This window comes from Pinus tabuliformis, chromosome 2_2, assembly GCF_031772625.1.
Source record: "Pinus tabuliformis cultivar Carrire ecotype Pingquan chromosome 2_2, CPIR1, whole genome shotgun sequence".
NCBI classification, from domain to species: Eukaryota; Viridiplantae; Streptophyta; class Pinopsida; order Pinales; family Pinaceae; genus Pinus; species Pinus tabuliformis.
This window is the reverse complement of record NC_142300.1, coordinates 1023341859-1023368999: the sequence shown is the minus strand read 5'-3', so window position 1 is coordinate 1023368999 and position 27141 is coordinate 1023341859.

Genomic DNA, 27141 nt, shown 5'->3' with positions numbered 1-27141 from the left:
CATCTGGGTGTGAGCGCAATTGGTCTGTCTTTGAGAGGATTCACACAAAGAAGAGAAACCGTTTGGAGCAAAAACGGTTGAATGATCTAGTGTTTATCCAATACAACCTTCGACTCAGACGGAACCAATTGCTGAACAAAAGACCTGATTCAGATCCCATTGTGTTGGAAGACATTGATCCAACATCAGATTGGGTAGTGGAGAGTCGTGCACGAGAGTTTGATCCCGATGAGGATCTTGATGAACTTGAACTGGCACATCCACTTCAGCCTGTTCAGTTGAATGCAGATCCTGATCCACCAGCCTCAGTCTCACAGCCAGCAAGGACTCCGAGGAGTAGGACTCCAGTTGTAGGTTCTTCCTCTGCTCAGCCACGACAGAAGCGCAGCCGCATATCTACTCTATCTCAGCTTGCATCTTCTAGTGGTACTGGCACCACTTCTACAGTTGCAGTTGGAGACGATGATGAGGAGGAGGAGGCATGGGGCCCCTTGTCTGACTCTGATGATGATGATGAGTCTGATCCAGAGATTGGTCGAGATGATCTTGGCTCCTCTGGCAGTAGCCAATAGTACTAGTATTGGAGTCTGGTCAGCATCACAGTTTACTTTTGTTGTAGAGGCCATTTCTAGCCTCCTTGGTTATTTGTATTTTGTTTTCAGTCTTTCACTTTGATCATGTATGACAGTTGACTATGTAGCCATTGGGTACCATTTTGATATAATGGATTGGTTCATGAGCCTGCTTTGATCATATGGTGTCTTCCGTCTATATTATAATGCTATGTGTTTAGAAACATGAATGAAAATCTTTAAAATTATGTTTAAAATATTTAAAATAATGTTTTTTTATAAAAAAAAAATATTTAATGTATTTTTTACAACGACCGAGTCATTGAAATCGACTAGGCCGAGTCATTACCGAGTCGGAGTCGGAGTCGGAGTCGATCCTCGACCGAGTCGGAGTCCGAGTCGGAGTCGTAAAACACTGCTTTACACTGGGCAGGAGGGATGCATTGCACCCTTAGCACTGAGAATCCTGTAAGGTCCAGTTTTGATCAGTTCTGAGCAGTTTCCTATGGAAAACTTCTGGGAGATGATGTAATTAGCTGACCTTGTTCTTTTAGGTTATGGAACAACACTTTTAGGGACTTAGTAGCCCTTGGTTTATGGGCATGTATGATTGGGGTTACAGTGCCTAAAAATGTCTATAACAGGGGGGGAATGATGGTCACCTACAAGCTTCAAAGTCACATCAAGCAAGCCTGTGCCACAACCTGCCACACCAATTTCAGATTTGTAGCCAGAGACAAGGATGCCCATGAACATGTATTCAGTTAGTAATCTGGGACACTTCCTCTAGTAGAAGACTTCGGCTTCTTGCCAGTTTTGGAAGAATTCCAAGAACAAAATTGAGAACACTTCCTCTAACAGAAGACTTGAGACTTCCACAGGTTGAGAATTCCCTTTTCAGGTTGAAGTTCTCCCTTTTATGCGGGGTGAGACCTCCCTTTATTGGTTGAAGGTTTCCCTCTTCAAAATAATAGGAGTGCGTGCTCTAGTAGAAGACTTCAGCTTCTTGCCAATTTTGGAAGAGTTTCGAGAACTACACTAAGCATTCCAGTGTTGGTGGTCATCCTTAAACCACTACCCTTTATACCAAAATTTCTGAGAGCACATTCAGCCTAGTGTTACCATGCATTTTTGCACATTTTGTATTACAACTCTCTTCTTGGACTCATACATAACCCTTCGGATTAAGTGGGGGAATGTTGGACACCTAATCTTCAATGGGTTTGTGTAGAAGCCGAATAGACAAAAAGAGTCTAAGAGACCTTGGGATGTGGAACCCAACAGTCACATAATGTACTATAAATGTATATCTCTTGTTAATAAAAATCGTACTCTCATGTTTTATCCTTCAAATTATTATTGTTTCCCATGTGTGTTTAACATAATGCAACCAATTAGACTTTAGACATCACACACCTAGTTAGGTTCATGATTAAGAAGAAACACATATTCCTTGCTAGCCTAGTTATGCCATAAACCCTAAACTTCATCTTCGAGACTTTGTGAAACTAAATCAAGATATGAGTCTCATCATTTTTCAAGAATATAGGGCAATTAGGTTAATAAGATTCTTCTCACGATGGTAACTATTCGTGAGTTACATTTTACTTTTTCTTATAATCTTATCTTGATATTATTAGAGTGTGTGTTCTTACTTCATTAAATAGTTACCAATATGAAAGAGACAAGAACAAAATATGTTGGCTCTATGCCACGGATAAAACCTCTCACTCTTTGAGAGGAAAACCCACACAAAATTCTTCTTATAGAGATTCCAATTGATGAATACCAAGACTAAGACCCTTTGACCTATAAGCCACTCCAAGACCAAGACACCAATTGTGTTCCTTATCATTGATGAGATCATTAGCACTGCTACTGAGGTCATCAATCCTACAACACTAAGGCCATCACTAGTACACCATTGAAATCATTACTATTGCACCATTATTTCATATTCACCAAGACATTCATCAAGACAATGAGATCTCTATATTGAGATATGTATTTGCATTTATGAGAGCTGCATCGAGACTTTTATGAAGATCGTGTCCTTGTCACTATGTCTTCATGAAGATCATGACTATCTCTATTCTGGGACCATAATTTCATTCATGTCAAGATCATGACCGCGACTAGAATGTATGTCGAGATAGAGTGTGTCACTATAGGATTCACTGAGATCTTATTCATCTAAAATATGTCAAGAGTGTGACTGTGTTGAGAAGGTATGATAAGACACTAATCATCGAAACTGTAATTGTGTTTATAATGAATGCCAAGACAGTGGTACCCATCCAAAAAATATAGATATAACCCATAAAAAAAATATAGAGATATCAACATATTGTAGCATGGACAAACTTACTAAAATTACCTCGTTCTGGCATATGAAGCCTTTCCTCTCACTCGCATCTGAAACTTAGAGGAATTTGAGTTTCGTACTTCCCTTTTGTGAAGACCCTAGCTAGGTACCTATAGTAGCACGACCCACATATTAAGCCAACTTGACAGTGTCAAGAGATGTGTCTATTGATCCAAGTGGGCGTGACCTTCTCTTAATTCAATTTGTAGGCCGACTTCTTCAAGAGGGATTTTGCTTCTCTTTGGAGGGCTTCTAAACATTTCTATAGACTTGTATACATTAAACATAGGTTCAAGAAAATATATTCATACATGAAAATAATTATAGACTCTAAATGACAAATCCTGTTATTCTAAAATCACTTTCTCTTGAAACCCATGAAGTAGTTTACAATAATAATTTTCTTCTCTTTATTACATCATTTACATCAATCATAATTACATGTCATTATGAAAACTAAACCTAGTTAAACATTCTTCAATAGTCCCCCTTAACTAGGGATATATCCATAATGATACTTGGTGATTCTGAATCCAAATAATTTCTCATAATAAGAATTATATTGGTAACCCATCTGTATATCATCATACTAACCAACACAATTTCCACAACAAGGCCTCGACTGACAACTTTATCTTTCAATAGATTAGATCAAAATGTTGGCAATACCAACGAATATAGACACCTTCATCATTGTCTCTAAAGTTACATACCCACCCGATTATTAAATGAGTATGACCTTCTACGACTATTCTTCTCTTGGATTCTTAGCCCTAAAAAAATATCATTCCTTTTGCCTACTCTTACTTTCGTTGCCCTACACATCCTCAAAGGGCGTTGGATGTTAGATGATTACCCAATCCTCCATTCTTTCTTCCCAGGTGAAGACAATAATGTTATGTCGAACCTCCCTCTGACTAGGAACTTGCCCAAGCTCCCTCTTAATAAGGGACTTTTCAAAGATCCCTCTCAACTAGGGACTCTCCTTTTCCATCAGAAGCTTCTTCTTTGTGGGTCCTTCAACTACTTGATCACTTTCTTTATTTGATGTCATTATATTCATTTTAGCTTCTTCCTTGCATGGCATCAACCATCAATCATTTTCCTTCTATGTTTTTCATGTCATTCCTTCCTTCATGGAAAGCCGATTTCTTGATACATATCTAGAACCTTCATCATATGGCTACTTGTTTCTCATCATGCTTCTTTTTAGAATTTCCTTCCTCCACATGAATGCTATTTGTACTTACACTTACAACTTTTGTTCAAGTAGCCCTGCATGAACGCATCTGCACATCATTCAAGAAATCAAAACATAACATAATATCAAATAGTACCTTAAAAGATGGGTCTGCATGATGACATCTTCTTGTAGGTATCAACATCATGCATACATGCTGACACATCTCCCAAAGATGTGCATGGTCAAGGGTCTTCATCATTTTCAGATTCTCATCAGATTCTTCATATCTTGCCAAGAGATTTCCTAGTCAAATCTTCTTGGTATTTTGGATGTTGACTGACTTTATCATGGTTTCATATCTCATGATCTATTCCTCTTACACATTCCATTCCAAGGAGCTTTCAATGAAAGTTATTTAATTGTATTCACCCACCTCATACTTCATATGAGGACATACTATACTGATTTCATATTGTGTAACTATGTCTTCCAACATCCTTTTAGAGGAAGATATCCCCTTCCCTTTATCATGCTTCTCAATATAGAAGTAGTGATCCATGTTACGTGGAACCATACACATTGCCTTTATAATATTAAATACAATCATACACACCTCATTTTAACTTTAGGTCATCTAGGCCTCTTTCTACAGCTTCCTTGTTTGAAGTGTCTTCAACCCCTTGATCTACTTCATCTCTTATGTCATCATATCATCATCTCATGAATTCCATATGTTGGAGATCCTAATGAAACACTTGCTTCCTTTGTAGATTAATGAACCTTTTGATTAGGATTCCATTAGAGAATCTTAAGGATCATGCATATCCCCATCTAGTAGATGTTTCCTCTTTGACTTAATGTATGATGACCCTTGATGACTTCTTCCTTTCCTTCAATGTCTAATGAGTTTCCCAAGAGCCATATCCTTCATGTTTGACTACCATGGATTTTTGATCCTTCTGTCCTTCATGATTCCCCATTCTAATATCACAAGCTATTGCTTCCATTTCTTTTGTAATGGACCTTATTATTTATCATGGTCAACTCCATAACAAAATATTTACAAGTTTATGATAAAACCCTTTTGTGAAGGATACCAGCTCAAGGATAGTCAAGATCTATTAGTCCCTCTTTCCCTGGTCCTTTTCAACTTCCTCCATTTTTTCGATGATGTGAGCTTTCTTTCCATAATATTTCCATAGCATTCAATCTTAGCTATACTCGGTTATATTGCTTGAGGATGAAACTTCCATTTCCTTTCTACATATGTTTGAGTTCTTTAGCTTTTAAAACTTTTGCCCACAACTTGTCCTTTTTCTATCTTGCATAGATACCATAAGTTGCTAAGTGAGGTAATTTTATTGTCCCAAGGAAACTTGTTACCTTTCATACCAGTTAGTGTATTTAAGAACAATGATGATTATCTTCTTATCATCTCTCTCATATTTCCCTATTGAGATTTTGTAATGATATCCCTTCATTCATTCATATCTCCAATTTAGTGTATATCAGGTCTAAGTGATATGACCTTCTTTTCTACATTTTCAAAGAATGTACCTTCTAACATTTCATATATATCTTATTTCATAAGAATACTATGATTCCCTTGATATTTTTCCTTGCATTCAAACAATGCTTGAAATTTAAATACTTTTCCAAAGATATCAATGACACCAAAATTGATTAGAGAATGAGAGGTACTTACTTGACAAGTGAAAATGACCTCTTCTACTTGATCACTTTGATGATGATTGAAGAAGATGTATTAGATTTTTCTTTTGGATGATCTTCTTTCAGATCAAAAAAGCTTTCTTTAATAGAAAAGGTTTCTCCTTTTGATGAGGATGATTTGTTGCTTCCTTGGATGATGTTCTTCTAGGGTAAGGAGACGATCCTTGCTTGTTTTTATAGCCTTGAATATGACGATGCCATCTCACCTTATTTTTCCTTCTTTTGTAGTGTAGATTAGAATTCCTTCTAGGGTTTTGAATTTTTCCAAGATGATGTGATTCTTGTTTTTGAAGTCCTTCAAGCTACCTTGATTTGTAGACAACTTGATGAGGGACTTGGTGGAATTTTAATCATGACTATAGAGACAAAAACTTTTTCTATTGTAGCTTTCTTCTTCAAAATAGGGTTTGATCTAGGATTTGATTCTTCAATGTAGATCTTGATTCTTTTCTTTGATATAATTTAACTTTCTTTAATTCCCTTCTTGAAACTTGATCCTTGAATGTCTCTTTGTTGCCCTTCCTTTGACTTGAGAACCGTAGCTCTCATACCATGTTGACAAATCTAGGGAAATTAGGATAATATTATTCTTCTCAATATGATAACTATTTTTGAAGTACTTTTTATTTTCTCTTACAATCTTCTCTTGATTTTATTAGAGTGTGTTTTCTTACTTCATGAAATAGTTACCAGAACAAAAGAGACAAGAAAACAAGATGTTGTCTCTGTGCCATGGCTAAAACTTCTCACACTTTGAGAGGAACAATTACACAAAAATATTCTAATAAAGATTCCAATTGGTGAATACCAAGACCAAGGCCCTTTGCCCTATAAGCCACTCCAATACTAAGACACAAATCCTCTTCTTTATCATTGCTAAGATCATTAGCACTGTTAACGAAGTTATCACTGATGCAACACTCAGGCCATCACTACTACACCACCGATATCATTATTTTTTCACCATTGTTGCACCTTCACCAAGATCTTCATCAATACAATGAGATCTCTATACTGAGATATGCATTTTCATTTATGAGAGTTGCACCAAGATCTTTATCAAGATCATGTCCTTGTCACTATGGCTTCATCAAGATCATAACTATGTCTATTCTGAGACCATAATTGTATCCATGCCAAGATCATGATCGCAAATAGAATCTATGCTCACACATAATGTGTCATTGTAGGATTCACTGATATCCTTTTCATCTCAAATATGCCGACACTGTTACTAAGTCAAGATGGGTATGCTAAGACAATGATCATTGAGACTGTAACTATGTTTAGAATGAATGTTGAGACAGTGTTACCCATCTGAAAAATACAGAGATAATCCATCCAAAAAATACAAAGATATCCACATACTGTACCATGGATAGACTTTGGAAATTACATGACCATGGCATATGGAAACCTTCATGTGACTGCCATTCGAAACTTCAAAGGAATTTGAGTTCTACATTTCTCTTTTGCAAAGACCTTCGTTGGGTATTTATCATAGTTTGAACCACATGTTAAGCCGAAATGACCTTCCTTTAATTCAACTTGCATGTCAACTTCTTTAAGAGGTATTGTGATTTTCTTCCAATGGATTCTATACATTTTTATAGACTTGTATTCCTCAAGAGGAGCTCTTCATAGATAGCATTAATTGTAGACTCTAAATGACAAATATTATTATTCTAAAATCTCTTGCTCATGAAAGCCATGAAGAAAGTTTACAATAATAATTTTGTTCTCTCTATTACATCATTTACATCAATCATAATTACACGTCATTATGAAGTCCGAGCCTAGTTACACTTTCTTCAACAATTATATCTAGGACCTCAATATTAATTTCATATATATATGATAGCCTCTTTTATGATATATTTCAACCCCTAGAATCCATATTCGAGACATAAAGCCTTATATATCAATTCTACAATAAATTTAAGGGATGAACAATTTTGTAGAATGTATATGTTAGGCTTTAGTAGGGTTTGTTGAAAACCCTATATTTTATAAACAGAACTCTAACATATTGGAAACAATATCATTATATCCTAGAATATAAATCGTGTACTAATTTTTTGTTATAAATCCTATAATTCATAAACTATGAGCACCAATAATTAGGCTAGCATACTCACATATACATATGTAATATTCTGTAATCATGCACTAACAAATCACAACAATACCTACTAGGTAAACCTAGGACACAGATATCAATACATCAAAATTAGGTATATAACAACTTCATGAGGCTTAGGTTTTGATTGGACTAATATACACCTAGGGCTTGATTCCTAGAGTCTTACGTATAAGGGCCTTTTCACAAACCCTAATTTACGAAATGCTAAAGATATAGGGTTTCAATACATAACATATACATTAACATAAAAACCTGAAGGGTTAGGGTTTTTATCATAACAATATGAAAACATCAAAAGTATAGGAATTCTAGATTTGATCAACAACCGTAAGTATACTAGGGTTTCATAATCAATATTCACACACCCTTAAGTCATGGTTTTGCATTGAACCTTTTTAGGTTTCCATAAGAGTAATAGTATAATGAGGGTAGATTCAATCTAATGACAATAACCCTAACTAGAAACTTTATGATTCAAAACCATAGACATAATGATGTTAGTCATGTAAAGAATATTTAAAAAGAAGACCAATCATACCTTTTGCATGTAGAGAACTTTATAACAAAGTTTATAGTTTAAGACATACCTTGAGTTGTTCCTTAACCAACCTTGTATGACATCAATTATTAAAGATATTCCTTGGAAACATAACTTATTTCACCCTTTAGTTTTATCCTCTGAAGTCTACTTCATAACTTTTGTGTATTCTACATGCTTTCCTAACCAACCAAGATATAAAGAAGAGGTCATTATAATACAATAAAAATACATTGTGATAAGAGAGGGAACCAAACATAACAGATAAGATAAGTAGTAAGATACTTATCTTTGGTAAAATGGTGAGGGATCCCTCTTAATCCTATCTTGAGGAATACCTACAACTTTATCAAAATAAAAAATGTTGTAACAAGACATGTTAGACCAATAAACTCTAAAAATTGAAACATAAAGGAAAAAAATTCAAAACAAAAATAAAATACTAAGAGGGCTATGTGTGAGAGAGAAGACTTAGTAGAACAAGTCATTGAATTTTGATTCTTTGGTCTTGTTCTTCTTAGGTGGATTTTCATCAATGAAATTCACATGTTCCCTCTCTCTCTTCTTATTTCTTGGATTCTCTAGAAAATGGCTTTTATAGTGAGACCTATCTTGTGATAGTTGTAACATTCAATCTTGGATAGGTCTACTTTTTTCTTCGTTCCTTTGAACTTCTTGAAGGTTCCCTTATTCTTGTGATGAGAAGAATAGACATTTGAGGTGTTATATTCTCCTTGCTTTTTTTGTTTACTAACGATATTATAGCTTCTTCTTCACTATATGCATTACACATTTGTTCAAATCTAAGAGTATCCTTCCAACTAGTAAGTCCTAATGCAAAGGCGCTCCAAGATTTTGGTAGTCCTAAAAGGGAAGTAATTATGAGATCCTTTTCTCTCACCACTTCATATATCTTTGAGTTCATCTCTCATTCTAGATATTCCTAGCAATGTAATGAGACAATGTCATAATTTGTCATCTTAACACTTCTTAGTTCATTCTTGAGGGTTGTTATTTTACCACTATTATTGGTTGTCAATAACTTGAGAGTGCCTCATACATTTCTTGACCAAAATTTATGTTGGATATGTATGGAATTAGGTTACCCTTAACTCCATCCATATCAGGCTCATAGCCAAGATTTATATTTCTCTAAACTTTGCACTTTCTACTTCACTTGCTTCACTTGATTCATCTATAGCCTTGAGCTAGATTCAAAACTTTTTTCTTTTCAAGAATGAGGCCTATCCTTTTTTTGAGACCCTACAGTTGGAGGCTCCTTCTAAAATTTTGGTCTCCATTCATTGAGATTGACATAGTTATTGCAGATGGTAGACTTATTTCTGTTGAAAATACTAATAGGGGGATGAATCAATATCTCTTACTATTTTTGGAAATTCTTAAAAGCAATTCAAAGCATCATTACAAAACCATAAAACATCATATCACATGAAGAGCAGTACACAAGAGATTTAGCTTTAACATGCTTAGTATGATGTAGTATACAATGTCCATACAATACTTTTACTTTTGAGGACAATATGGAAGCAAGTGACATACTCCCAAGATTTTTCCAGCAATCTGGAAGAAAGAAAAATGCTCCATGAAAGTTTGGCTCCTGTACAATGAATAATGGGCCAAGAGCAATCATTGTTCTCTGCTACAGCCACTGTAACCTCTGCTGCTCACTTCTGCCCACTGATGCTGCTGCTACACACATACTGTTTCTACCTTTTCTTCTACCCTGCCTCTCCCTATGCTGCACCATTGTTGTAAACTACTCCCTCGGCTTCAAGTCCATCTTTGTCACTGTTGCACCTACTGTCCACTTCAGCACTCCACACTCTACTTCTATTGTTGTTGCCACACTCTCCCCTTCAAACCTGCAGTTGTTGCGTCTCCTTCTCATGCCCCACTACTACCATCTTCTTCTTCTCCTTATATACTCACTGCCTGTTCATACTATTTACTATCTGTAAACTCTTCCCAAATTGTCTCTACAGATATGCTCCTGATTTCCACCCGCTACCACTTCACTTATCAATTCTTCCATCAAACGCTATCGCCCATTGATGCTACGTAGACTGCTGTAACTACTGATACTACTGCTAAATGTGACATCCTTCCTGCTTAATTCTCTTCTATTTCCAATGCTGCTACACTATAGCCATCTACTATTTCCATGAGTGCCATACATCGTATTGTATTATCATACGTCTACGGTATACCTCAAGTCAAGGTTTACTGCCAATCTGTATCAGGGTAATTGGTTTACTGTATACGAGTTTCTATAATATTGTTTCACACATTACATAGTCAATAGTACCATGATAGTATTTTGATGGAAACTGAACTGCTCCAACATTCCTTGACTGCTACATGTGCACCGAAATTGTGACACTGAAACTCTTACTGAGAGATATGCTACTCATCAAACCTTTCACATAGATAAAAATAGTACTACAGGCCTTGGTCAAACACCAGATTACAGATGCAACGCCATAACAATTCAACCACAGATATCCGAACTGTGCCACTGATTTTCAGAACGATGAGGCAGATTCATAGCACACTCATGCTTCTTGTAAACATAGGTCTTAGACTATAATATTTTAATTTGTCACAATTTTGTGCTGCCATAGGATGAGAAATTCATGATACCAAGCTATACTCAAGATACTTCAGAGTTGAATCTTTCAATAATTCTCAGGAGTAAGTCTTCCTTAAGATGCCCAGACTTGGAATAGACTTTCCTCTTCAAGAAGCAGATGTGTTGAAAGGATCTTGAGCTACCTTGCTGCTTTAAAAAATTTGATCAGTCCTCTGCAAGTAATGAACAGATCCGCTGGTGTGTTCAAGAATATGCATCTCGATTTAAGCTAAACAATATCAATAGTCTGCAAATGATTTCTTCAATGAAGATTGAACCAAAGGAATTGTTCTAGCTCCTTCGCTATGACTTTTCACTGTCCTGGACTAGATGGCTCAATCACCACCGGACAGATTGCAATAAGGAATTCAACCCAAGATCTATCATACTAAATGGATCTATACTTGATCCCCTAAGCACAGGGTTTTAGAGCTTCGATTACCTCATGATTTGGTCAACAATGTTAGGCAGCAGAGAAGAGAGTATACTTCAGATGATTATCCACTTGAACCTGTAAAAGGAAAACAACCCAACAAAGCACCAAACCCAAAAAAAATTAAGCAAACCCTAACCCTCAACAGATGTATGCATTATCTCCCTTAGGGGGGCGAACTTTCAGAAAATTTGCTAATGATATTTCATGAGAAGAACTTCAGGAAAGTAGAAGGGATTTGATTAAATATATCAGAAAATTTTATTAGTTCATGACGCAACAGATCCGCCTTTTCACAAATTTTTGGCCTTCTGCTTCCCGGAGAAGCACCTCTTCACTTCAAATAATGTGTGCTCGATTTTGAGGATATGCTGGCCACATATATTTGTGATAGAAGTCAAGCGAAAACCCTCTGTGTGTTTCATCTATGGAGCCCACGATGATTGGCAGCATTCCAGAACAGAACCTTTGCTGCACACTTCACCTCTTCGCTCCAGATAATATGCGTTCAATTTTGGGATATGTTGGTTGCACGGAATTCATTTGATGGAGCCCACGAGATAAACAAACACCAAGAGCCCTTTAACTAGGGGTAGAGAAAATCCTTCACCTCATCCCTTATACTTTTGTGAGATATTTGATGTGTTTATATAGTTTCATGTTCAAACATTTGAGGCCGATGTGTGGCTTTGAGTGTTGTCTGAATTTTATATATATATAATTTTATTGTATTTTTTAGTAAGAGGGCCATTTGATAATTTTATTTAATTTGAAACCCTTCATTAAATTATCATAGTCCTTAATTTAAATTTGATTTTGGGGCTTACTTTGATTTCATTTCCATATAACCTTATGATGCCACCTCCGCAGCCTTTGGGGTTTTGGATCTTAAAAGGGGGCTTTGACTTTGATGGGCCATATCTCACAAACAGTGAGATCCCATGAAACACTTAGCATATCACCAAAAACAAATAGACAAGAAGAATTTGATGGTGAGGGTCTTAGAGGCAAGGGTATTGATTTGTTTCTACAAAAATTCCAACAAAAGAAGAGTCTCTTAATCTTCCAAGGGTTTAGTTTCTGCAACCTGTCATTTGCTTATGCTTTTTCTTTGACATGAATGACCTATTGCAGGCTTATGCAATCATCGTGCAACTACTCTCCTTTTGACATCAATGACAACTTATTCAACAATCTCCCCATTTGTCATTGATGTCAACACACCAAACATACAAGGTATGTTGCATTGTGCATCTCTCTCTCTCTCCCTGGACTCCTCCAAGTTTCTCTCCCCCTTTGACATCAATGGCAAAGGGTGACTTACACATCAAATGATATGGGTCCTCGTGACAACCTTATGTGGGCATCATCTCTGCAAGCTCCCCATGATAATATGCTTGATCTTCTGGACCTGTAATCTTTAATTGTTCTTCTCTTCCTAATCCTGTAATGAGTTTCTCATATTTTTCTTGCTATTCTATCCATGTTAATTGTATTCCAATTGTAGACTTGTGGGGGATACCTCTCATAAACTACCCCCATCAACATGCTTTCTTGTTGCATAGGATCTTGTGTTGATATCCCCTCTGAACAATATACTTCTACAAACTTCCCCTATCTATGTGCATCTATCAATCATGTGAGAGATCATGGAAATACCTACTTTTTATGCGAGAGCGTTCTTCGTGCTTGCTGAATGTCGTGCCTTCATGATTATGGGGGGTCCATAGGAAACCACTTCTACAGGAGTATGAAACCACTTCTACAATCTAGTGCAAAATGGCCAATGTTGTGACATAGATAACATTCAATGGTCCTTCCTTTCTGCATCTACTGGGTCTTCTTCAATCCACTTTTGCAATGCAAAATGGCCAAGATTATGGCACACAATAGCACTCTACATTTGATCTTAATAATGGAGTAAAAAAGTTTTAGCTTCCATTGTTATAGGTGTCTAGCATTATGTCTAGTCTTCAAGAAAATGTACTCCAAGGTCTTTGATAAAGCACTTTGTCAATGCTCCTCCTATGTCCCCTACAATCCCCTACAATCTCTAGCTTTATGGAGCTTTATGTCCATAGTTAGAACATTTCTAATAATAACCATGAAATGTCTGTGCATACGTGGGTGTATGGGCTGAAGATCTGTTGAATTTGTCTCTCCCTAAAAATGCTTTTGTTGCTCTCCATAGCTGAATGCTCTGGAGTTGATGTCATGAGTGCATCATCCTAATTTTAAGCATTGGTCTTCGAACTGTCTTTGTTGATTGATTTGTGTAGGACCTTGAATTCAGGGTTCTTTTCATTCTTGGGATAAGACTTCTTTACAAAAGACTTCTTCTCTTCCTGTGATTGTTTTTCATTATTTGGATGAGGCTTCTCTTCATGTGGTTGATCTTCATCATTCGGATGAGGATTCTCTTCTTGTGGTTGTTCTTCATGTTCTTTGACTTGTGGTTGCTCTTCATCATTAGAACTTGAGGCCTCACCAATATATCCATGACTTATCTTGATGAATGCAGATTGCTCAAAGTTGATAATGTTTTCCAGCACCTGTTAACTTATGAGTTTCTATTTCAGTTGGTTTACTTCAGCTCTCAAGGAAACGATTTCCTACTCATAGTTTATAGAGTCTTCTTCCTTCTACTTTATCTTACCTTTTAAGACATCCTCAATCCCTTTGGCTTCCTCAATTTCCCTCTTCAAAGAGGTGATCTTATTTTCTTCATTCTCCTTGTTCCATTTGTTTGGCTTTTCCTTTTCCTTTTCTTTGAGCTAGTTTTTCAAGGTTCTTTGTGTGTCGTCAACTTAGTACTTGGTGTCACCAAGTTCCTTATCCTTTCAAGATGATTGTATCTCATTGATTTGAACTCTAAGCCGATATGGTCACCATAAATAAAATGCTCACTATGATCAATCTTATTGTTTTCATCCTTCAATTTTTCATGCTCATTTTGAAGTATATCATACATGTATTTGGACCTCTCCTAGTAATGTGTTAGAATTCAAATCTTCTCTTGGAGCTTTTTGACATCTTCTTCAGAATCATTAGCCATTTTGTCAAAAATAATGTATCCTATGGATTTGCCATGAAGGTCCTAGGCTTTCACTGAAGGACATGCTGTCACACCAATTGTTGGAAAAACTCAGAGGAGTGAATCAGTTTTTCTTATTATTTTTGTAAATTCTTAAAAACAATTAAGAGCATCATCATAAAACCATAAAGCATCATATCACATGAAGAGTACACAAGAGATTTAGCTTTAACACGCATTGTATTATGTAGTGTACAATGTACATACGCTGTTGTAACCACTGCTGCTACTGCAAAATGTGACATTCTCCCTGCTTAATCCTCTTTTATTTTCAATGCTGCTACACTATAGCCATCTACTATTCCCACAGTTTACTTTGTTCATTGTTGCTGCATTTCAATGAGTGCCATACATCATATTCTATTATCATGTCTTTGGTATACCTCAAGTCAAGGTTTACTGCCAAGCTGTATATGAGTTTCTATAATACTGTTTCATACATTACATAGTCAATAGCACCATGGTAGTGTTTTGATGAAAACTGAACTGCTCCAACATTCCTTGACTGCTACATGTACACCGAAATTGTGACACTAAAACTCTTACTCAGAGATATGCTGCTCATTAAACCTTGCAAATAGATAAAAGTACTACTACAGGTCTTCGTCAAACACCCAGATTACAAATGCAGCGTCATAATAATTCAACCACAGATATCTGAACTGTCACTGATGTGCTACCCAAGCTCTGTCGTACTAAATGGATCTATACTTTGATTCCCTAACGACAGGGTTTTAGAGCTTCGGTTCCCTCACGATTTGGTCAACAGTGTTAGGCGTTAGAGAAGAGAGTATACTTCAGATGATTATCCACTTGAACCTGTACAAGGAAAACAACCCAACGAACCACCCAAGCCAAAAAACAATTAACCAAACCCTAACCCTCAACACATGTCTGCGTTATCTCCTGCACGGGGCCGAAATTTCAGAAAACTTGCTAATGATATTTCATGAGAAGAGCTTCAGGAAACTAGAAGGGATTTGATTAAGTATCTCAGAAAATTTTGTTGGCTCATGATGCAACAGATCCGCCTTTTCACGAATTTGCTGGCCTGCTGCTTGCCATAGAAACACCTCTTCGCTTCAGATAATGTGTGTTCGATTTTGAAGATATGCTGGCCGCACAAATTTGCTATAGTAGTGAAGCGAAAACCCTCTGCGTGTTTCATCTATTGACCCCACAAGATCGGCAACATTCCCAGAACAGAACCTTTGCTTGAACACTTCAACTCTTTGGTTCAGATAATATGCGTTCAATATGGGATATGTTGGCTGCACGGAATTCATTGAAGCCCACGAGATAAACAAAAACCAAGAACCCTTTACAAAATTCACCATCCAAAACCCTTTGACTCGTCGCAGGAAAATCCTTCACCTCATCACTTATACTTTGGTGAGATATTTGATGTGTTTATATAGTTTCATGCTCAAACATTTGAGGCTGACGTGTGGCTTTGAGTGGAATCCGAATTTAATATTTATATATATATTTTATTTGAGCTGGAGGCCCACTCGATAGTTCGATTTAATTTGAAACCGTTCATTAAATTATTATAGTCCTTAACTTTTATTTTGGGGATCACTTTCATTTCATTATCATATAACCTTATGATGCCACCTTGGCTGCCCTTTGGTTCTTGGATCCTAAAATGGGGATTTGACTTTGATTGGTCATATTTCACAAATCTTGAGGGCCCAGGAAACACTCAACATATCACCGCAAACAGCTCGACAAGAGGAATTTGATGGTGAGAGTCTTAGAGGGAGGCATATTGATTTGTTTTTCCAAAGTTTCCAATGAATTATGAATCTCTTCATCCTCAAAGCTTTTCGCAACCTATCTTTTGCTACTTGCTCTTGCTTTGACATCAATGAACTAGTGCACTATGCATGCAATCATTGTGTAACTATTCTTGCTTTGACATCAATGACAATCTCTTCAAAAATTTCCTTATATGATCCTCCTTAATGACCTTTCTTTTGCATGATACATGCACTTGCTCTTGCTTTGACATCAATGAACTAGTGCACTATGCATGCAATCATTGTGCAACTATTCTTGCTTTGACATCAATGAAAACCTCTTCAACCATTTCCTTATATGATCCTCCTTAATGACCTTTCCTTGATCCTTCTCTTCAATAGATATTCAACCTTCCATTTTCTTCCTTTTTCACCGTAGCTTTGAAACTAGGTTAGAAAATTAGAAAGGTAAAAATATTTTGGGTTATTAATAATTACTTGTGATGATTATTATATTTTTTATGTTCTTCTTTTATCTTATTTCAAGAGCTACAACCCAACATCAACTGAGACATTAGGTTCTAGCTTCACCAACAACTTCAAAACCTTCCCATCAATTATGGAATTTCTTGCCTTCCAATAGCTTCACAACTTCACACATGTGATAAAAAGGGAGAGAATTTGGACTAATTATGCCCTTCAAAGACCTCCTTCTTATTTTCCATAATTTTTCCTCTTCTTGCATTGAGATTTTTTCTTTTCCTTAGCCGAGAAATGGCAAACTAGAACTTCTTGTGATAGTGTGCCAAATGATGTGGAGTTGTTGCCTTTATATAGTGATTTTTCTTTCTAGTTCAGGAAGAATTGTCAAATTCGAGGCTCACTTGGTGGAGGAGGCCTCATTGACATATTTTTACAATAAAATAAATTTCTTCTTTCACAAATAATTCCTACCAAGGGTTGTTTACAATTTGACATGGACAAGGATACTTGACATAAACCCTAGAAGCCTTCAACAAAAGATTTGTCCTAAAAAAATTTGACCCGAGCATGAAACCCATGCTCTAATAAGTCAATTTATTTTTCTCTTTAGGAAAAACAAATTTTATTATGACTCAAGTGCAATTATGAAGACTGACATTAGTTACATTCTTCAATAATCCTCCCCATCTCAAAGATGTCCTCTCTCTTCCACACTTGAAGAAGGACCTTGTTTTAGTGGCAACCCTAGAGGAAAAGGGTTATGATGCCATATTTGGTAGAGAGAAGGCTTACCTCCATCATTTAACTTGTGTATCAATGAATCACATAGGTGTGAAGATGAAGAATCTCTACATGCTGCAAGTTGATACATCTGTAGCCTTGAGAAGCAAGGCAGGTAGTGAGAAAAGAAATGACCTCAGAGAATTTTGGCATAGGTGCATGGGACACTTGCATCATGGGGCATTGAAGATCCTTCACTGGATAGAAGGCTACCACCATGTACTTTTGACCAACATGTTGTGTGCAAGGGGTGCACACTTGGTAAGTATGCCAAGCCATCTTTTCAAGGCCAAGGCATTAGAGCCAAAGGATTTTGACTTTAAATTAATAAACATAAAAATTCAAACTAAATGACAATAGATCCAAAAGGATGTTGGTTCTAAATAGCAAACAAAAATTAATAAAACAAAATATAATAATTTAAAATTTTTATTTTAAATTAAAATTATTTTTATTTGAATTTTATTTTATTTTGATTTATTTAAATGTTTACATAACATTGCCTTACCTTGCCTTACCTGAGAACATATCTACTCCCTGGGCTCAAGTAGTTCTTATCTTCATAATGCATATTACCTCACTCAAGTTGATTCACTCATCAATTGTGGTCATCTTCAAATATAAGCTAACTTATTCTACATGAATTATTATCTCGGATGATATTAACATTTTTGTCATTATAAAATATTAGTTCCAAGTGTATGCTAATGTAATTATTATTAGTTAATATTTGTTAATGTAAGTTAATTCATCAAAATTATATAATAAAAACATGTCTATAATTTATGAGGAAAATATTCACTATTTTATTTGTACCACATAAAAACAAGGTATTTCTTAGCAATTCAATATTTGTATTATATATAGTATTATAGGTGACTATTTTGGTTTAAAAATTCATATGTATAGAATATAGGTAAATAATTCAATTAAAAAACATGTAATTTACTATTAAATTATTTATTTTGGGGGAATATAATCCATTTCTATATATAGATGACTAATTTTTAACCAAATTAACCAATATTTTTTTTGAGAAATATCCATAAAATAACCTATTTACAAATTTGACCCTAAATTTTTAGCTCATAAACATGTATTTCTATTTACTTAACATTAATATTCTATTTACACAATTAAATTTTAGTTTAAAATTAATATAAACTTTTAATTTTCAAAATTATATACATCCCAATTAAGCTTCTTTCTAATTTATAAATATATAATTTTTGAATTTCTCTTTACTTAAGATTAATAATAAATTTTACTTTAAAATTAATATAGAATTTGAATTTTATAAATATAAATTTTTTTAATAATTTAGCAGAAAAATTATATATAATCCCAATTACCATCCTGTTTAATCTTTATTTATATATATATATATATATATAAATTTTATGGTAATAAAGAATTTAATACATATTTTTTTAATGTTTTTGATGGTTTAATAAATTAAAATAAATAATTATGATTTTTATGAAAGTAAAGACTATTTATATTTATATATATATATATATATATATATAAATTTATAATAATCAATATAGTCAAAACTATTTTAGATAAATCTTAATTAGATTATTAAAAATAATTGTTTTATTATCATATTCTCACTTTTTCCTTTTACTGTCTATTAGTTTGTATTTCACCAATTTTTTTGGTTTATCTATAATTCAAATCATTTTTCGTTATTATTTAAATTTATTTATTTGTAAATTGATTGGGTGAGGTCTTATTATGAGTTTTTTTAGTAACTTCTTAATTTAATACTTGTTGATTTTTTTTAGTTTTATTTCCCTTTTATTTAATCTTATGATACTTTAACTTCTATTTTTTAGAAGTAAAAAGAAATAAAAAAGATATGGTTTTTTAAAAGTATTTTTGTGGAAAAAACTTATAAAACAATGAATATTAATGGTGATTTTATAAATGATTTGTGATTGTTAAAAAATTGTTAATTTTTAATTTTCTATTAAAACAAAATATATAAAATCCATATCAATATAAAAAATCATCCATTCAAAGGTCGATGTAAAATTTTAATATTACAACCTCTACCTTCATATAAATTAAATTAAATATATTTATCACTTTCTTTTTGGGTTTTCTTTTTTTTCTTGATTTTATAATTGAAATATTAGGCTAAGTGGAAGAAGATGACACTAGTTGGTGAAGATTATTGATTTAGCTCCCCTCGATAAGATCATTTCCAACATTTTGATAGGTTACTATATTTTTAAAGAATTTCCTAAAAACATATGTGATATCCAAATCACCATGATGATGGTGAAGATTCAAGGGTTTGGGGAAAACTTGAAAGCTACAGACCAACAGAGGAAGAAAAATAGAGCGTAAGGGTTTGGTGTTTTATGGTTTCTACTTCGATGTGTATAGGCCATTGATAGTGTTATTCAATCTCTTGAGCTCAAGATTCAGATTTTCAGATCTTTCAGTGACTAAATGTTTTATTTTTTGAGTGTGCCATTTCAAAATCGTCTAATTTATTTCTATTTTCTAGGTTTGTTTTGATTTTGTCATATGTCGACTTGGAATTCCTCAATTCTCAATATATTATCGGTTTTTTGATATGTCGGCTATGTGAACGTGCTCTTTGAATGTGTAGCCACTGCCAAAGAACCTCTAGCACAATCACTCAAACTTCATACAAAAAACCCACAAAAATCTCCAAATGGTCAACGTAATTCAAATATGATGCTCTAGTCCATGGAAACTTTTAAGAGCCCCCCTAAATTTATATGTATAATAAATGGACGAATCCCCATGGTACTTAGGAAACATGGAAGGTTGTTTTATCAATAATATAATATGTATATATAAAAATGTTGGCTAATCTCTCACCAAATTATATTATCTTGTAAAATCATGGTGAATCTTTCACCAAACTATAAAATCTTGTAAGATCTTGGTGAATCCTTCACTCAATAATAAAAAATTGTAAAGTCTTAGTGATTATTTTACAAAGTTATAAAACATTATGAAGTCTTGGCAATTTTTTATAAAGTATAAAACCATATATGAAAATAGAAAAACATATTCATTAAAGTGTAATACGCTAACTTACATGTTCAAAATAAAATAAAATAATAATAATAATAATCTGTTATTCCTATAATAGTGTTTCATGCTCTAGGGGGTGCGTTTGTCAATGTTCTCATTACACACTCTTACATATCCCTCTATCATTTTTGATCATATTCCACCAAAAATTTCTTGTACGTGTTGATCTTGACCACCACTTTTGTTGAAGTAGGAGAGATTAATGTTTTCTCTTCCACTTCTATCAAGCTATGAGAGATTAACATTTGCACAAATCATAGTATAAAAACACCTAATGAGTCTAAATATTTTGTTTACTAAAAAGAAATTGGGACTTTATATTATTGATAAATTTAGATTACATAACTCCAATGTTGCATATAGCATGTGCAAATGTAAAGACAATATTCTTCTAGAATATGGATGTTCTTCTATAAAATGGTAGGACATCTCAAAATTCAAACAAATACAAAGTCATGTATAGAGTCACAGAGCTCCATTATCGACGATATAGTGCAACCATGTAGTTATTCATGTACGAAATGCTTCTAATACACAACATGCGGCTCAAAATCAACGTAATCCAAAGAACATAATCCACCGGTAGCATCAAATAATTTGTTATTAATTCTGACACAGAAAAAACTATAAGAGGAATTCCTTGGAGATTCTTCCCGAAGCCAAGAGCTTGGCTTCCTCCAATTGCTATTATCTGTTGGTCGATGTCTACCATCCTATCAAGTTTCTTTTTCAATTATGGATTCTCAACGTCCAATACAACAGGAAAAATCCTTGTTGTAGTTTGGCTTATCTGCATCACACATAAAAATACATTTGTAAAATCCCTCCCACATAAAACATCACTACAACTCAATTTTAAACACACATAATGGCTCTAATATTCTGATCTATATGAAACTTTTAACCCACTTCGGTGATAACATGAATATCGAACACTTTTTGGTCAGTCCAATCCCTTCATATGTCATCCTCTGGCTATTATTCAAGTACATTGTCATATATACTTGCAAAAGGAAATCAAGTGTACCCAAAAGAAATTATTGAGAAAACATAAGAAACAAAAAAATTCTAATAAATATTGAATGAAAATAATAGATATCATATTGCATATATCTTTAGGATATATTAGACATAATTCAATATTAACTCACCAAGAGATAGAAAAACCTTGACCAAAGCTTGGCCTACCATTCATTTAGAAATTGTGGTTGTGCTTTCAATAAAGTTGGGAAACAGTCATTGTGCTTATTCTCATCTTAGCACCAATTCTCAACGTACTTGAATATATGATACACCTGATAGTGAGAGTCTTCTCTTAGGTGCCTATATATAGTAATATATCTCGAGTAATTGATCTTGTTATGAAACCAGCTAACAAAAGATAGAAAAGAGAGATCCACGCCTTAGACTTTAGCCTCTTCTAGGGGGCAACCTCCTTTACATTACATAAATGAACAATTCTTGGATGATACAAATGACAAAACCTCCTTTCTATATATAGGAGTCTAAGGAGTCACAATATAATCCAGCCGACCTAACAATAATAATATAAAGCCACAAAAATAACAATAGAGGGATTCTATGGGGCACAGAAATAACAATATGGGGGTAATAGGGGCACACCAATATAAATAAGGGGTATAACTACAATAGTAATGGGGTAATCACTATTATTATAGGGACCCAACATGCCCCTCTCCTTCAAAAAAGTGTTGTCCTCAACGCTTGAGTAGTTTTGGATACTTCTGCATAAAATTCTCATCCTCCCATGTGGAATCTTCGGCGGATAAGTTCTTCCACTTGATAAGATACTCTGAAATTGATCGATTTCATAGCTGTCGAGTTCTTGTTTCTGTGACTGCTTCTGGTTCCAATATAATTTTTCCTTCCTTGTCAAGTTCTCGCAATATTTTTTGAACTGGGAGCCTGTCGCCTATAACCTTCTTTAAACATGAAACATGGAAAACTGGGTGCAATCGAGAAGCTGTACGAAGCTCCAATTTGTATGCCATAGTACCAATCTTTTGCAACACCTTGTACGGACCATAATACTTTGGTGATAATTTATTATCCTTCTTAGCTTGCTTTAGGGACATTTTCTTATATGGTTGCAGCCGTAGGAATACCCAATCGCGTACATCAAAACTTCTTTCACTGCGACGTTGATCTTCCTGTTGTTTCATTCTATTTTGTGCCAACATGAGGTTATCCTTTAAGAGTTGGTGGACTTGTTGTTGATGTTCGATGTGATGTTCCACTGCCTGAACCTTAGAATTTTCTCTTAAATATGATGTGATGGATGGTGTTTGATACCCATAAAGTGCCATAAATGGGGTCATTTTTGTTGCTGTATGGAAGGAAGTGTTATACCACCATTCAGCCAGAGGCAACCATTTGACCCATTGTGTCTGTTTATCAGATACAAAGAAACGAAGATATCCTTCCAAACATTTGTTTACTACCTCAGTTTTCCCATCAGATTGAGGATGATAAGATGAGCTCTGAGCTAACTGAGTACCAAGACAAGAAAATAATTCTGTCCAAAAATTTCCGGTGAAAATGGGATCTCTATCACTTACAATAATCTTTGGGTTTCCATGTAGCTTTTGAACTGTTTCCATAAATGAAGTAGAAACTGTACTGGATTTAAATGGATGTGATAATGCACAAAAGTGTGCATACTTGGTAATTCTATCAACTACCACCATGATGACACTCTTTCCCTCAGACTTGGGTAAACCTGTGATAAAATCCATTGAAACCTCCTCCCAACGTTGGATTGGAATGGATAAAGGTTGTAATAGGCCTGGTGTCTTAATTGTTTCAACTTTATTTTGTTGGCAAACCAAACAAATTCGCCACAAACCTTTGAATATCTGATTTAAGGCCATCCCAAGAAAATTCCTTCTTAACCCTGTGGTAATTTTTTAAAAATCCTGAGTGCCCTCCTAAGGAAGAAGTGTGCAATTCCATAAGAATATTTTGTTTTAACTGGGAATTCTTACAGAGGTATAAGTGATCTTTGTACCATAATGAATCATTTTGCCAGCTAAATGTATCAGAAGTACTGAAATATTGTTGTAGCTTTCGAATAAGTGCCCACACTTCATTGTCATTCTTCCATTCCTCCCTTGATTCATTTATCCAATCTGGTTGGATAATAAAAATGGCACACAACAATGCTTCGACATCCTCATCCTTTCTTGAGAGTGCATCTGCCACCACATTTTGCTTACCTCTTTTGTACACGATTTCAAAGTCATAACCCAACATCTTTTTGACCCACTTTTGTTGGTCTTCAGAGGATAATCTTTGTTCTAAAAAGTATTTAAGGCTATCATGATCCGTTTTTACCTTGAAGTGTCTTCCCATTAGGTAGGGTCGCCATTTCTTAAGTGCATGGAGTATTGCCAACATTTCCTTCTCATAAATAGCTTTGCTTAAAAACTTTCCCTTGATTGGACAACTTTCAAAAGCAATGGGTCTTTCATCTTGCATTAGAACAGCACCAATTCCATTTCCTGAAGCATCACATTCCACAATAAAGGTTTTTGTGAAATCCGGTGTAGCTAAGACCGGTGCTTGGCACATTGCCTCTTTAAGATGTTCAAAGGCCTTTGTTGCTTTCGGAGTCCATGAAAATGAATCTTTCTTCAATAATGTTGTTAGAGGTGCTGCTATTCTCCCATAATTCTTAACGAACTTGCGATAATACCCTGTCAACCCAAGAAATCCTCGCAGCTTCTTTATGGATGTGGGGATTTTCCATTCCTTAATGGCTTTAATTTTTCTAGGGTCTACCTTAAATCCTTCATGAGATACAATATGACCCAAATATTCCACCTCCTGGACTCCAAAGAAACATTTGGATCTTTTTTCATATAATTGTTTCTCCTCCAATAGTTGTAGCACCCTATCAACATGTTCAACATGATCCTTCCAAGACTTGCTGTAGATTAGTATATCATCAAAAAATACTAACACAAATTTTCTAAGGAATGGTTTGAAAATTGAATTCATCAAACCTTGAAATGTTGAAGGTGCATTGGTAAGGCCAAAATGCATGACAAAAAATTCATAATGACCCTCATGAGTTCTAAATGTCGTTTTCGGAATGTCTTCAACCTTCATTCTGATTTGAGGATATCCCGAATGAAGATCCAACTTGGTGAAGTAAATTGATCCATGCAATTCATCCAGTAATTCATCAATGACACGCATGGGGAACTTATCTTTAATAGTGATCTTGTTGAGCTCCCTATAATCTGGACACATGCGCCATGATCCATCCTTCTTGTGCACCAATACTACTGGAGCTAAGAAAGAACTTTGACTTGGTTGAATTATACCAGTGTCTAGCATTTCTGCAACCATACATTCAATTTCACTTTTTTGGACATAGGGATATCGGTACGGCCTGATGTTTGGAGGAACACTTCCTAGAATCAGATGAATAGCATGATCATGATCACGCATAGGTGGGAGACCTTTGGGAGTCTCAAATACCTTGGAATGATTGTCCAAGACTTTTTGGAGATCTGGAGAAATAGATGATTCCAATGTGGAAACATCTAGTGAACATAATTGTGCAATTACACCTCTTTTCTCCTTTTTTAGAAGCTTTGTCATGCCATTAGAGCTCATTATCTTTCTTGGTTTCCCTGCAATACCCCTTAATTCAACTTGCTTTCCTTCCACAGAAAATTTCATGAAAATCTCTTGAAAATTAAAATCTATTGTACCCAAGGATTGTAGCCATTGGACTCCTAGTACAACATCAACACCTCCCATTAGAATGGAAAGCATTGGGCTAGTCAATACATATTCTCCCATGGATAGCTTAATATTATGGCACTTTCCAGAGCAATTTATTGTTCCTCCATTTGCAATCATCACTTGACACTCTGGTGCGTGATATAGGAAGCAATTCAATTCTTTTGCTACCCTACAATGAATAAAATTGTGGGTGCTTCCTGAATCAATCAACACTATTACCTTTTTCTTCTTGATTTGTCCTTCTATCTTGATGGTTTAAGGAGTGGTAATTCCCACCAATGCATTACAAGATATGGTCAGATTTATTTGTTCGTCATCTAGGCTTTTTTCCTGGAGTATATCCTCTTCTTTTGACCTTTCTTTCTCCTTTTCTTCTTCCTCTTCACAATCTCTGTAGAATAATTTATTCTCAGCACACTTATGGCCTTTTGTGTATTTGCTATCACAATTGTAACAAAGCCCTTTTGCTCTTTTTTCTTCCAATTTTTGTGGTGTCAACCTTGTAGGTTGTGGAAGACTATGGGAAACAACACTTTCGTCTTTATAGTTGTGAATGGTATGCTTCCTAGTTGCCATAATTTTGCTTTCCATTTTTCTTGCTAACCTGAATGCCTTCTCTAATGAATCAGGTTCCCAAAGGCGAACATCATGTTGGATATTATCCTTTAAAGACCCTATGAACACATCAATCCTATGCTCCTTTGGAATATCTTTTACCCTTATGTTCAATTTTTGGAACTCCTCAATGTGCTCCATTACTGAACCCTTTCGTTTGAGACTTATCAATTGGCTAAAAAAAGTGTTGCTTTTTGTATCTTCATAATGTGCTATCAATTCTTCCGTAAAAATTGCCCAAGTGATAAATTTTTTACGAGAGAAAATCCATTGATACCATACAAACTGATTTGGTTCCAAATATACAGTTGCCATATGTACCTTTTGTGTGTTTTGCACATTATTGAGATCGAAGAACTGCTCCATCTGTAATATCCATGTGGCAGGATCCTTGCCATCAGACTTCCTCATATCGATTTTTGAAATATGGTGGGTCTTCGATCCAACATTAGCGTCTATGGAATCATGATTAACATTACTTTTGTTCACATCATGAGTTTCCTTTACAACCTTTTCACCATTAGTAAGTATTTCTTATAGAAAATTTGTCAAATTTGTCTTCAAATCTGCCATGTTTGTCTTCAAATCTGCCATGTCTCTCTTCAAATCTATCTTCAAATCATCCATCTTAGCTTTCGTGCCCTTTATCTTAGATTCCACGCCACTTATCTTAGCTTTTGTTAGCTTTTGTGAGCGTGACATTTGTTGCACTTGTTCTTGTAATTTTGATATATCATGTAGCATTTCTTCTTCTTCTTCATGAGTCATGCTAGAGCTTTCAGGTTCCTTACTAGGTGTTTGCATTTTCTTTCCTCGGGCATCAGTTACCGATAATAATGCTTTACTATGCTTTTTGAATTCCGTTAAACCAAGCTTACACAAAATTTTAAAAAAAACTACACACCTTTTTTCACTTTATAGAAGCCTCATATTGAATCTGATGTATCTCTGTAAT